The following is a 12,841-nucleotide window of genomic DNA, read 5'->3' as shown; positions in this document are numbered from 1 at the left end:
AAAAATGGGCAGAAGATATGAACAGACACTTCTCCAATGAAGACATACAAATGGCTATCAGACACATGAAAAAATGTTAATCATCATTAGTGCTCAGTGAGACTCAAATTAAAACCACATTGAGATATCACCTTACACCAGTTAGAATGGCCAAATTTAACAAAACAGGAAACAACATGTGTTGGAGAGGATGTGGAGAAAGGGGGACCCTCTTACACTGTTGGTGGGAATGCAAGTTGGTGCAGCCACTATGGAAAACAGTGTTGAGATTCCTTAAGAAATTAAAAATAGAGCTACCCTATTACTCTGCAATTTCACTAGTTGGTATTTACCCCAAAGATACAGATGTATACAGGTACATTGGGTCACCTGTACCCCAATGTTCATAGCAGCAATGTCCACAATAGCCAAACTATGGAAAGAACCTAGATGTCCATCAACAGATGAATGGATCAAGAAGATGTGGTATATATACACAATGGAATACTATGCAGCCATCAAAAGAAATGAAATCTTGCCATTTGCGACAACATGGATGGAACTAGAGCGTATCATGCTTAGCGAAATAAGTCAAGCAGAGAAAGACAACTATCATATGATCTCTCTGATATGAGGAAGTGGTGATGCAACATGGGGGCTTAAGTGGGTAGGAGAAGAATAAATGAAACAAGATGGGATTGGGAGGGAGACAAACCATAAGTGACTCTTAATCTCACGAAACAAACTGAGGGTTGCTGGGGGGAGGGGGTTTGGGAGAAGAGGGTGGGATTATGGACATTGGGGAGGGTATGTGCTTTGGTGAGTGCTGTGAAGTGTGTAAACCTGGTGATTCACAGACCTGTACCCCTGGGGATAAAAATATATGTTTATAAAAAATAAAAAATTTTTTAAAAAGTGCACTTTATAGTAAATTTGACAGTTCTACAAGATACATAACAATTGTAAATGTTTATAAACCCAACATAGATGTACTCAAATATTCAGAACACTTAATACCAAACATAAAGGATGCAATTCATAATGATATAATAATATAATATTTGGAAATTTTAATACCCCACTTACAGCAATGGACAGATGATCTAAACATAAACTAAATAAACATTTGGAGAAGGAAAGGATAATTGAATTGGGGGATATAGAAGGGGTTTACCATCCATGAGAGATTGTGTGCTCTGAGAAAAAAACCTAGGGTTTTGGAGGGGAAGGGGGTAGGGTGAGGTGAGCCTGATTAAGGAGGACACATATTGCATGGAGCACTGTGTATGGTGCACAAACAATGAATCTTAGAACACTGAAAAAGTAAAATAAAATTCAAAAAATAAAATTAAAGAAAGAAACTAAACAAACACTTTGAAAGAAAAACTCTGCCATATGGACCTAATAGGTATACTCAGAACATTTCATGCTAAAAAAGCAGAGTACACATTCTTTGCAAGGCTACATGGAACATTGTATAGAATATATCATTTATTAGGTCCCAAAACAGGCCCCCAAAATACAAAAAGATTGAAGTCTTGCAGTGCAACTCTTCTGACCACTTCTTTATGAAGCTAGAAATTAACCACAAGAAAAAAAAAATAGAAAGAACAAAAATATGTAGATATTAAATAGTAATGGGTGAATCAGGAAATCAGTGAATAAATAAAAAATTCATGGAGACAAGAGAAAATGAGAACATAGTATCCCAAATCATTTGGAATGCAGCAAAAGCTGTTCTAAGAGAGAAGTTTATAGCAATACTGGCCTCCTTTAAGTAGAAAGAAAAACCTCAAATAAACAATATAATCTTAAACCTAAAAAAGCTAAAAAGGAACAACAAATGGAGTGTCAAACCAAAAGAAGGAAGGAAATAATAAAGCTTAGACAGAAATATATGATCTAGAACCTCACAAAACAATATAATAGATCAATGAAAGCAGGAGCTTACTCTTTGAAAAAATAATAAGGCTGATAAACCTCAAGGTATACTTATCAAAAAGAAAAGAGAGGAGACCACCAGAAAATTACAAATGAGAGAGTTAAAATAACAAACAATACTAGGAAATAAATCAATTATTAGAGAATATTATGAAAAGCTATATGCCAACAAATTGGACATTGTAGAAGAAACAGATAAATTCTTGGAAACATATAAACTACTATACTGAAACAGAAGAAACAGAAAACTTAAACAGACTGAAAACCAGCAAAGAAATTGAGTTAGTAACGGAAAAACCCAACAAACAAAGGCCCAGGACCATGTGACTTCACAGGCGAATTCTATCAAACATTTAAAGTATTGTCAATACCTAATCTTCTCAAACTATCATCTGTACCCCAATGTTTATAGCAGCAATGGCCACGGTAGCCAAACTATGGAAAGAACCAAGATGCACTTAAACGGACAAATGGATAAGGAAGATGTGGTGCATATACACTATGGAGTATTATGCCTCCATCAGAAAGGATGAATACCCAACTTTTGTAGCAACATGGATGGGACTCGAATAGATTATGCTGAGTGAAATAAGTCAAGCAGAGAGAGTCAATTATCATATGGTTTCACTTATTTGTGGAGCATAACAAATAGCATGGAGGACATGGGGAGATGGAGAGGAGAGGGGAGTTGGGGGAAACTGGAAGGGGAGGTGAACCATGAGAGACTATGGACTTTAAAAAACAATCTGAGGGGTTTTAAGTGGCGGGGCGGGTGGGAGGTTGGGGTACCAGGTGGTGGGTAATATAGAGGGCACAGATTGCATGGAGCACTGGGTGCGGTGCAAAAATAATGAATACTGTTATGCTGAAAATAAAGAAATTAATTTTAAAAAATAGAAAAGGAAGGAGAAATTCCAGTTTTATTCAATGAGGCCAGCATTACCCTGCTACCAAAACCAGTTAAAAACACCACTAAAAAGAGAAATGCATGGTAACATTCTTGGTGAACACGAAGGCAAATTATTTAAAATAAAATACTAGGAAAACAAATTCAACAATACATTTAAAGAAATCATGCACCACAATAAAGTGTGGTTTATTCCTTCGTTGAAAGGGAGGTTCAGTGTTTGCTAATTAATGAGCATGATGCCTCACATTAATAAAAGTGTATAAGAACCTTGTGATTAGTTCAATTCATGAAGAAGAATCATTTTTAAAATTACACCATCCTGTCTTGGTGATCACAGCTTCGTAATAAAGCTTGAAATCAGGTAATGTGATGCCCCCAGTATTGTTTTTGTTTTTCAACATTTCCTTAGTGATTCGGGGTCTCTTCTGATTCCATACAAATTTTTGGATTATTTGCTCCAGCTCTTTGAAGAATACCGGTGGAATTTTGATCGGAATGGCATTAAAAGTATAGATTGCTCAAGGCAGTATAGACATTTTAACAATGTTTATTCTTCCGATCCAAGAGCATGGAATGGTCTTCCACCTTTTTGTGTCTTCTTCAATTTCTTTCATGAGTGTTCTGTAGTTCCTCGACTACAGATCCTTTACCTCTTTGGTTAGGTTTATTCCCAGGTATCTTATGGTTCTTGGTGCTATAGTAAATGGAATCTATTCTCTAATTTCCATTTATGTATTTTCATTCTCAGTTTATAAGAAAGCCACTTATTTCTGTACATTGACTTTGTATCCTGACACGTTGCTGAATTGTTGTATGAGTTCTAGTAGTTTGGGGTACAGTCTTTTGGGTTTTCCATATAAAGAATTATGTCATCTGCAAAGAGAGAGAGTTTGACTTCTTCCTTGCCAATTTGGATACATTTTATTTCTCTTTGTTGTCTCATTGCTGTTGCTAGGACTTCTAAAACTATGTTGAACAAGCGTGGTGAGAGTGGGCATCCTTGTCATGTTCCTGATCTCAATGGAAAGGCTGCAAGCTTTTTCCCATTGAGGATGATATTTTCTGTGGGTCTTTCATCGATAGATTTGATGAAGTTCAGGAATGTTCCCTCCATCCCTATACTTCGAAGCATTTTAATCAGGAATGGATGCTGGATTTTGTCAAATGCTTTTTCTGCATCAATTCAGAGGACCATGTGGCCCTTCTCTCTTCACATATTAATTTGTTCTATCACATTGATTGATTTGTGAATGTTGATCCATCCTTGTAGTCCAGGAATGAATCCCACCTGGTCATGGTGGATAATCTTTTTAATGTGCTGTTGGATCCTGTTTGCTAGGATCTTGTTGGGAATCTTAGCATCCATATTCATCAGTGATATTGGTCTGAAATTCTCCTTTTTGGTAGGGTCTTTGCCTGGTTTGGGGATCAGGGTAATGCTGACTTCATAGAAAGTGTCAGTAAGTTTTCCTTCTGCTTCAATTTTTTGAAACAGCTTCAGGAGAATAGGTGTTATTTCTTCTTTGAAAGTTTGGTAGAATTCCCCAGGGAATCCATCAGGTTCTGGGCTCTTGTTTTTTGGGAGGTTTTTGATCACTGCTTTAATCTTGTTACTAGATATCGGTCTATTTAGGTTATCAATTTCTTCCTGGTTCAACTTTGGAAGTTTATAATTTTCCAGGAATGCATCCATTTCATCTAGGTTGCTTAGCTTATTGCCATATAACTGTTAATAATAACTTCTGACGACTGTTTCTACTTCCTTGGTGAAATTTGTGATCTCTCCCTTTTCATTCATAATTTTATGAATTTGGGCTTTCTCTCTTTTCTTTTGGATTAGTGTGGCCAATGGTTTATCGATCCTACTGATTCTTTCAAAAAAAACAGCTTCTATTTTCATTGATATGTTTTACTGTATCTCTGGTTTCTACCTCATTGATCTCAGCTCTAATCTTGATGATTTCCCTTCTTATGTGTGGAGTTGGTTTGATTTGTTGTTGATTCTCCAGTTCTTTAAGTTGTAGAGACAGCTGTTGTATACTGGATTTTTCAATTTTTTTGAGTGAGGCTTGGATGGCTATGTATTTCCCCTTAGGACCGCCTTTGCTGTATCCCATAGATTTTGGACCGAAGTGTCTTCATTCTCATTAGTTTCCATGAATTGTTTCAGTTCTTCTTTGATATCCTGGCTGATCGAAGCATTCTTAAGCAAGGTGTTCTTTAGCTTCCCGGTGTTTGAGTTCCTTCTGACCTTTTCCTTGTGATTGAGCTCCAGTTTCAAAGCATTGTGATCTGAGAATATGCAGGGGATAATCTCAGTCTTTTGGTATTGGTTGAGTCCTGATTTGTCACCCAGTATGTGGTATATTCTGGAAAAGGTTCCATATGCACATGAGAAGAATGAGTATTCTGTTGTTTTAGGGTGGAATGTTCTGTATATACCTATGAGGTCCATCTGGTCCAATGTGTCATTCAATACTCTTGTTTCTTTATTGATTTTCTGCTTCGACGATCTATTTCTGAGAGAGGCATGTTGAGATCTCCAACTATTAATGTATTCATATCAATATGACTCTTTATCTTGATTAACAGTTTTCTTAAGTAATTGGCTTCTTCCATATTGGGGGCATAGATATTTACAATTGTTAGATCATCTTGGTTTATAATCCCTTTAAAAATGATGTAGTGTCCTTCTGTATCTCTGACTACAGTCTTTAGTTTAAAATCTAATTTTTCTGATATGAGAATTGCTACCCCAGCCTTAGACCAGTGGAACAGAGTAGAGAGCCCAGATATGGACCCTCTACTCTATGGTCAAATAATCTTTGACAAAATAGGAAAAAATATACAGTGGAAAAAAGATAGTCTCTTCGATAAATGGTGCTGGGAATACTGGGCAGCTATATGTAGAAGAATGAAACTTGACCATTCTCTTACACCATACACAAAGATAAACTCAAAATGGATAAAAGACCTCAACGTGAGACAGGAATCCATCAGAATCCTAGAGGAGAACATAGGCAGTAATCTCTTCGATATCAGCCACAGCAACTTCTTTCAAGATAGGTCTCCAAAGGCAAAGGAAACAAAAACGAAAATAAAGTTTTGGGACTTCATCAAAATCAAAAGCTTCTGCACAGCAAAGGAAACAGTCAAGAAAACAAAGAGCCAACCCACAGAATGGGAGAAGATATTTGCAAATGACAGTACAGACAAAAGTTTAGTATCCAGGATCTATATAGTACTCCTCAAACTCAACATACACAAAACCGATAATCACATTAAAAACTGGGCAGAAGATATGAACAGAGACTTATCCAATGAAGACATACAAATGGCTATCAAACACATGAAAAAATGTTCATCATCACTAGCCATCAGGGAGATTCAAATTAAAACCACATTGAGATACCACCATACACCTTTTAGAATGGCCAAAATTAGCAAGACAGGAAGCAACATGTGTTGGAGGGGATGTGGAGAAAGGGGAACCCTCTTATACTGTTGGTGGGAATGCAAGTTGGTGCAGCCTCTTTGGAGAACAGTGTGGAGATTCCTCAAGAAATTAAAAATAGAGCTTCCCTATGACCCTGCAATTGCACTGCTGGTTATTTACCCCAAAGATACAGATGTAGTGAAAAGAAGGGCCATCTGTACCCCAGTGTTTATTTGTGGAGCATAACAAATAGCATGGAGGACATGGGGCGTTAGAGAGGAGAAGGGAGTTGGGGGAAATTGGAAGGGGAGTTGAACCATGAGAGACTATGGACTCTGAAAAACAATCTGAAGGGTTTGAAGTGGTGAGGGTGTGGGGGGTTGGGGGAACCAGGTGGTAGTTATTAGAGAGGGCACGGATTACATGGAGCACTGGGTGTGATACAAAAATAATGAATACTGTTATGCTTAAAATTAATAAGAAATTTTTTTTTAAAATACACCATCAACTCATGATAAAAACCCTCAAAAGGTACATTTGGAGGGAAAATACCTCAACATAATAAAGACCATATATTACAAACCTATAGCTAATATCACCTTAAATGGAGAAAACTGAGAGTTTTTCTCCTACTTTAAACAACAAGACAGGACTGTCAATGTTCATCATTGTTAAATAACATAGTACTAGAAGTCCTAGCCATAGCAAAAAGACAGAAAAAAAAAGCATCTAAATCAACAAGGAAAAAGTAAAACTTTCACTATTTGTAGACAACATGATACTATACATAGAAAACCCAACTGTTTCCACCAAAAGACTTCTTGAACAGATACAAAAATTCAGTAAACTCACAGTGTACAAAATCAACATATACAGACCTGATGCATTTCTATACAACAGTAATGAAGTAGGAGAAAGAGAAATTAAGAAACCAATCCCACTTATAATTGCACTAAAAGCAATAAGTTACTTTTGAATAAACTTAGTCAAGGAGGTGAAAGTCCTGTCTTAGGAAAACTATAAAACACTGATGAAAAAAAATTGAAGATTACACAAAGAAATAGAAGGACATTCTATGCTGAGGGATTGAAAAAACAAATACGAATAAAATGCCTATACTAACCAAAGAGAACTACACTTTGAATGTAACCCTTATCAGAATACCAAAAGCCTTTTTCACAGAGATAGACAAAACAAACCTAAAATTTGTATGGAAACACAAATAACCAGAATGGCCACAGCAATCTTGAAAAAGAAAAACAAAGCTGGTGACATCAAAATTCCAGACTTTAACTTATATAATAAAGTTAGGATGGAAGAAAAATTTCCAAATCAAATAAAATAATATTAATATCGGCTAATATTAACATTCAGATATATTTTAATATATTCATGTATATAAAGAACTTACACAATAACAAAAATCTTATTAGAAAATCAGCAACGGGGTAACCCTGGGTGGCTCAGTGAGTTAATCCTCTGCCTTCGGCTCAGATCAGTATCTCAGGGTTCTGGGATCAAGCTCTGCATTGGGCTCTCTGCTCAGCGGGGAGCCTACTCTTCCCCTCCTCTCTCTCTGCCTGACTCTCATCCTACTTGTGATCACTTTCTCTCTGTCAAATAAATAAATAAATAAATTTTTAAAAAATGAGCAAAGTAATTGAATAAACATTTTTTCCAAAGAAGCTATCCAAATGGCCATCAAATATGGGAACAGATGCTCAGTGTCACTAACCATCAGGGAAAGTTCAATCAAAACTTCAGTGAGCGATTACCGCATACCAGTTAGAATAAGTGTCCTGAAAAGGGGATGAAATAACAAGGGTTGGAAGGGATGTGGAGAAAAGGGGACTATCGTGCACCACTGGTGGAAAGGTAAGAGTTCCAAGATTCATTGTTTATGCACTACACCCAGTAGGTTTTAAGAAGAGCACGTATTGCATGGAGCACTGGGTGTGGTGCACATATAATTTTTAAATAAAACTTATTCTATTGTTCAGCCATGAGGAACAAAAAAGGAAATCCTGCCATTTGTAACAACCTAGTTAAACCTTGAAGGTATCAATCTAAGTGAGATGAGGTCAGGCAGCGACAGACAAATACTGTATGATATCACTTATAAGTGGTATCTAAAACAAGGCTGACTCTATAAAATCAGAGGAGAATGGTGATTAACAGGGCCTTATGAGTTGTGAAAATGGAATTTATTTAAAGCTAAAAATTTGCAACTAGTAAATAAGTAAGTTTTGTAGATATAATGCATAGCATAGTGATTACAGTGAACAATATTGTATAAAAACTTCAAAGTTAGTAAGACACAAGTTTTTGAATTGTTCTCAAAACACAAAAAATTATAATTATACAGAATAACAGAAGTTTAACTAAAACTATGGTGGAACCATATTTCAATAGACAAATGTATAAAAGCAATTTGCCATATAATTTAAACTTACACATTTTATGTCAATTACACATCAATTAAAATAAATTAAATATTATCAGACCCATGAAAAATAATTCAAAAGAACAGAGAGAATGGGGCACCGGGTGGCTCAGCTGGTTAAACATCTGCCTTCAGCTCAGGTCATGATCCCAGGGTCCTGGGATTGGGCCTCATGTTTGGGTGGGGAGGGTCCCTGCTCTGTAGGGGGCATATTTTTCCCTCTCCTTCTGGTCCTCTCCCTGCTCATGCTCCTTTCTCACTTGCTCTCTCTCTTAAACAAATAAATATCTTTTAAAATAAATAAAAGAACATAGAGAAGATTTATGGGTTAGAGTTCTCCAGAGAAGCAGAATCAACATTCAAGACCAAAGGCACCATGCTGGCAGAATTCATTTTTGCTTTGTGTGGGCTCATCTTACTCAGTTGAGGCAATCAATTGATGGATGAGGTCCACCTGTATTTGGACTATAATCAGTTATAGTCAAAATATTTAAATTTAAGTGTTAATATCATCCAAAAAAAATCTTTACCAAATCATCCAGAACAATGTTTGATCAAATATCTGGGCATTATGACCCAGCCAATCTGACTCATAAAATTAACCATCACAATTAGAAAGGACTTAGAGGACATTAATACTCTAATCTATCTGCATGAAACAGACAATAATGGAACATTCCACCCAACAGTAACACAATACACATTATCTCAAGTATACATAAAATATCCTCCAGATTAGCTCATATATTGGGCTACAGAACAAGTCTTAATAAATTTAAAGAATGAAAGCATACAAAGATTCTTTCTGATAACAATAGAGTAAGACTAGAATTAAAATGAAGAAGAAAAACTGGAAAAAATAAACACAAGTATGTGGAAATTAAACAACACTCTCTTAACTACCTAATGGATTACAAAAGAAATTATAATGGAAAATTTAAAATACCTTAATATAAAGGAAATTTTTTAAAAATGATATTCCAAACATATGGAAGTGTAAAAACAATAACAAGAGGTTAAATTGTAACTTTAAATGGAAGTTTTGATCTTATGGAAGAAAGATATTAATTCATCAACCTAACTTTATAACTTATTACAGATCGAATATCTATGTATTTTCCAAAGTTCATGTGTTGAAATCCTAAACCCAAACATAATGGTTTTAGGAGGTGGGATATTATTAGATGATTAGGTAGATCATGAGAGCAGAGCCATCATTAGTGAGATTGGTACCCATTGGTTTAGTCAGAATATTAAGAAAAGAAAATAAAGGGAATACAATTTGGAAATGAAAAAATAAAATTATCCCTGCTTACAGAATACTTTTTTTTTCCATGTAGAAAACACTAAATTGTGGGGCACCTGGGTGGCTCAGTGGGTTAAAGCCTCTGCCGTCAACTCAGGTCATGATCTCAGGGTCCTGGGATCGAGCCCAGCATTGGGCTCTCTGCTCAGCAGGGAGCCTGATTCCTCCTCTCTCTCTGCCTACTTGTGATCTCTGTCTGTCAAATAAATAAATAAAATCTTTAAAAAAAAGAAAACACTAAATTGGGGAGAAAAATGACTGTTAGATCTAAGAAACACATTCAGTAAAAGTATAGAACATAAATTTAATACTGAAAAATCAGTTGTTTTTGTACAGTAAAATTAATAACTCTAAAAATTAAGTTAACAAAATAATTCCATTTATAATAGAAAAGAATAAAATACTTAGTGATGACAAAAATCTTGTACTCTGTAGACTACAAAACTGCTCAAAGAAATTACAGAAAACATACATTAATGGAAATGCATCTCGTGTTTATACCTTAGAAGACAATATTTTCAAGATGCCAATATTACCAAAGTGGTCTGCAGATTTAATACAACTGCCATCAAAATCCAAATTATGTTTTTAGCAGAAATAGAAAAACCTATCCTAAAATTCACATGTAATCTCAGGAGACATTTAGTAGTCAAAACAATCTTGAAAAAGAAAATTGGAGAACTTATAGTTCCTCATTCCTGATCTTACTATAAATGTACAGTAATAAAAAATGTAGCACAGGAATAAAGACAGAAAACCACTAGATTGGATTGCATGGAGCACTGGGTATGGTGAAAAAATAATGAATACTGTTATGCCAAAAATAAATAAAAATAAATTAAAAAAAAGAAATGACAGATAAAACCATCACCTATATGGTCAAATCATGTTTTCCAAGGTTGCACAGACCATTCAATAGGAAAAGGACATTGCTTTCAACAAATGGTGCTTGGAAAACTGGATGCCCACATGCAAAATACAGTAGCCATACCCTTATTTTACAGTGTATACAAAAGTTAACTCAAAATGAATTAAAGACAAAAAATTTAAAAGCTAAAATTATTAAACCCTTAAATGAATACTTCAAGAAAAACCTTCAAAGTTTTACCCAAACTTTGAATTTTGCATTTATTTCTTGCTTATGACAACAAAATCACATGCAACAAAAGAAAAAAAAAAATAGAATTCATCAAAATTAAAAATTTTGGTGTGGTAAGGGACACGATCAAGAGATTAAAAAGACAACACACAGAATGGAAGAAAACATTTGCTATGAGAATTGTGTCCCCTTAAAATGTATATGCTGAAGTTCTAAGCCCCAGTAACTCAGAATGTATTTGGAAATAAGCTTTTAAAGAAGTAATCATAAAAGTAAAACATAGTCACTAGTGTAGGCCCTAATTCAGTAGAACTACTGTCCTTATAAGTAAAGATTAAAACACAGACACATACAATGGGAAGATGCCATAATACAGAGAGAAGATGGGAAAGAAAGAGAACTCAAGACATATCAACCCTGCTTATACATTGATCTTGCACTCCTAGCTTTCAGAACTATAAGAAAACATATTACTGTTATTTCTCACCCAGTCTGTGGCATTTACAGTGGAGATACTAGCAAACTGATAAATATTTTGGTACCCAGAGGTGGAGGACTGATATAACAAATACCTTAAAATGTGGAAGCAATTTTTGACTTAGATAATGGGTAGATTATAAAATAAGGTATTTCCCCAAGGAATACAAAAATACTAATTCAAAGGGATATAGGTATCCCAATATTTACAGCAGCATTATCTGCAATAGCCATATTATGGAAATAGCCAAATGTCCATCAACTGGTGAATGGATAAAGAAGAAAAATATATACCTATATAATTATTACATAGTTATATTCTATATTCTATATATATACATATATGTATGCATATATATACACATATATGTATATATATATATACACACATACATATATGTGTGTGTATATATATATAATGGGGAGATAGGTAAATGGGTGATGGGGATTAAGGGGTGCATTTGCTGTGATGAGTACCAGGTATTTTATGGAAGTGTTGAATCACTATATTATACACTTTAAACTAATAATACACTGTATGCAACTAACTGGAACTTAAATTAATTTTTTTTTTAAATAAATGAGTCTAGATTTTTTACATTATAAAAATAAATAGTTTTGAGCTGTATATTGGAAAACCTGAGATTGCCTTGAAGGGTCTGTTGATAGAGATGTGAAATTTATAGGTGATTATTGAAAACACTCATAAATAAAAGGGGATAACTCTGAAGAAAGTTTCTATCATCCTAGAGATATATCATCACAAAGAGAATGTTGGTAGAAATATGAAGGTTAGAAGTGCTTCTGGTGAGATCTCAGACAGAAATGGGAAACACATTGGAAACTGCAGAAAAGTTTCTCCTTGTTATAAAGTGGCAAATAGCTTGGATAAATTGAGTTTTAGTTCTTGGAAAATAATACTTGTTAGTTATAAACTTATATATTGAACTGAGAAGACTTATAAGCAAAGTGTTGAAGGTATGGCCTGATGTCTGCTTGATAGAGCAAGAGAAAATAGAGGAAGTTAAGGGGAGATTTTTAAGAAAAAAGAAATAGAAAGATTTGGAAAATTCTCAGCCTATCCGTACTTCAGAAAATAAGTAAGAATGCTCTAGAGAAAACACTAAATGTATAGCTAGATAGAATTTGCTAAATATATTACAGACTTGTGACTTGTGTATTTCATAAACCATCTCAGCAAAAGCCAGGAACAGAAATATAGTTATACCAGCAGAATCATTACTAGTTTT

This window comes from Mustela erminea, chromosome X, assembly GCF_009829155.1.
Source record: "Mustela erminea isolate mMusErm1 chromosome X, mMusErm1.Pri, whole genome shotgun sequence".
Taxonomy (NCBI): Eukaryota; Metazoa; Chordata; class Mammalia; order Carnivora; family Mustelidae; genus Mustela; species Mustela erminea.
The sequence above is the reverse complement of the archived record's forward strand: the minus strand, read 5'-3'. Positions refer to the sequence as shown.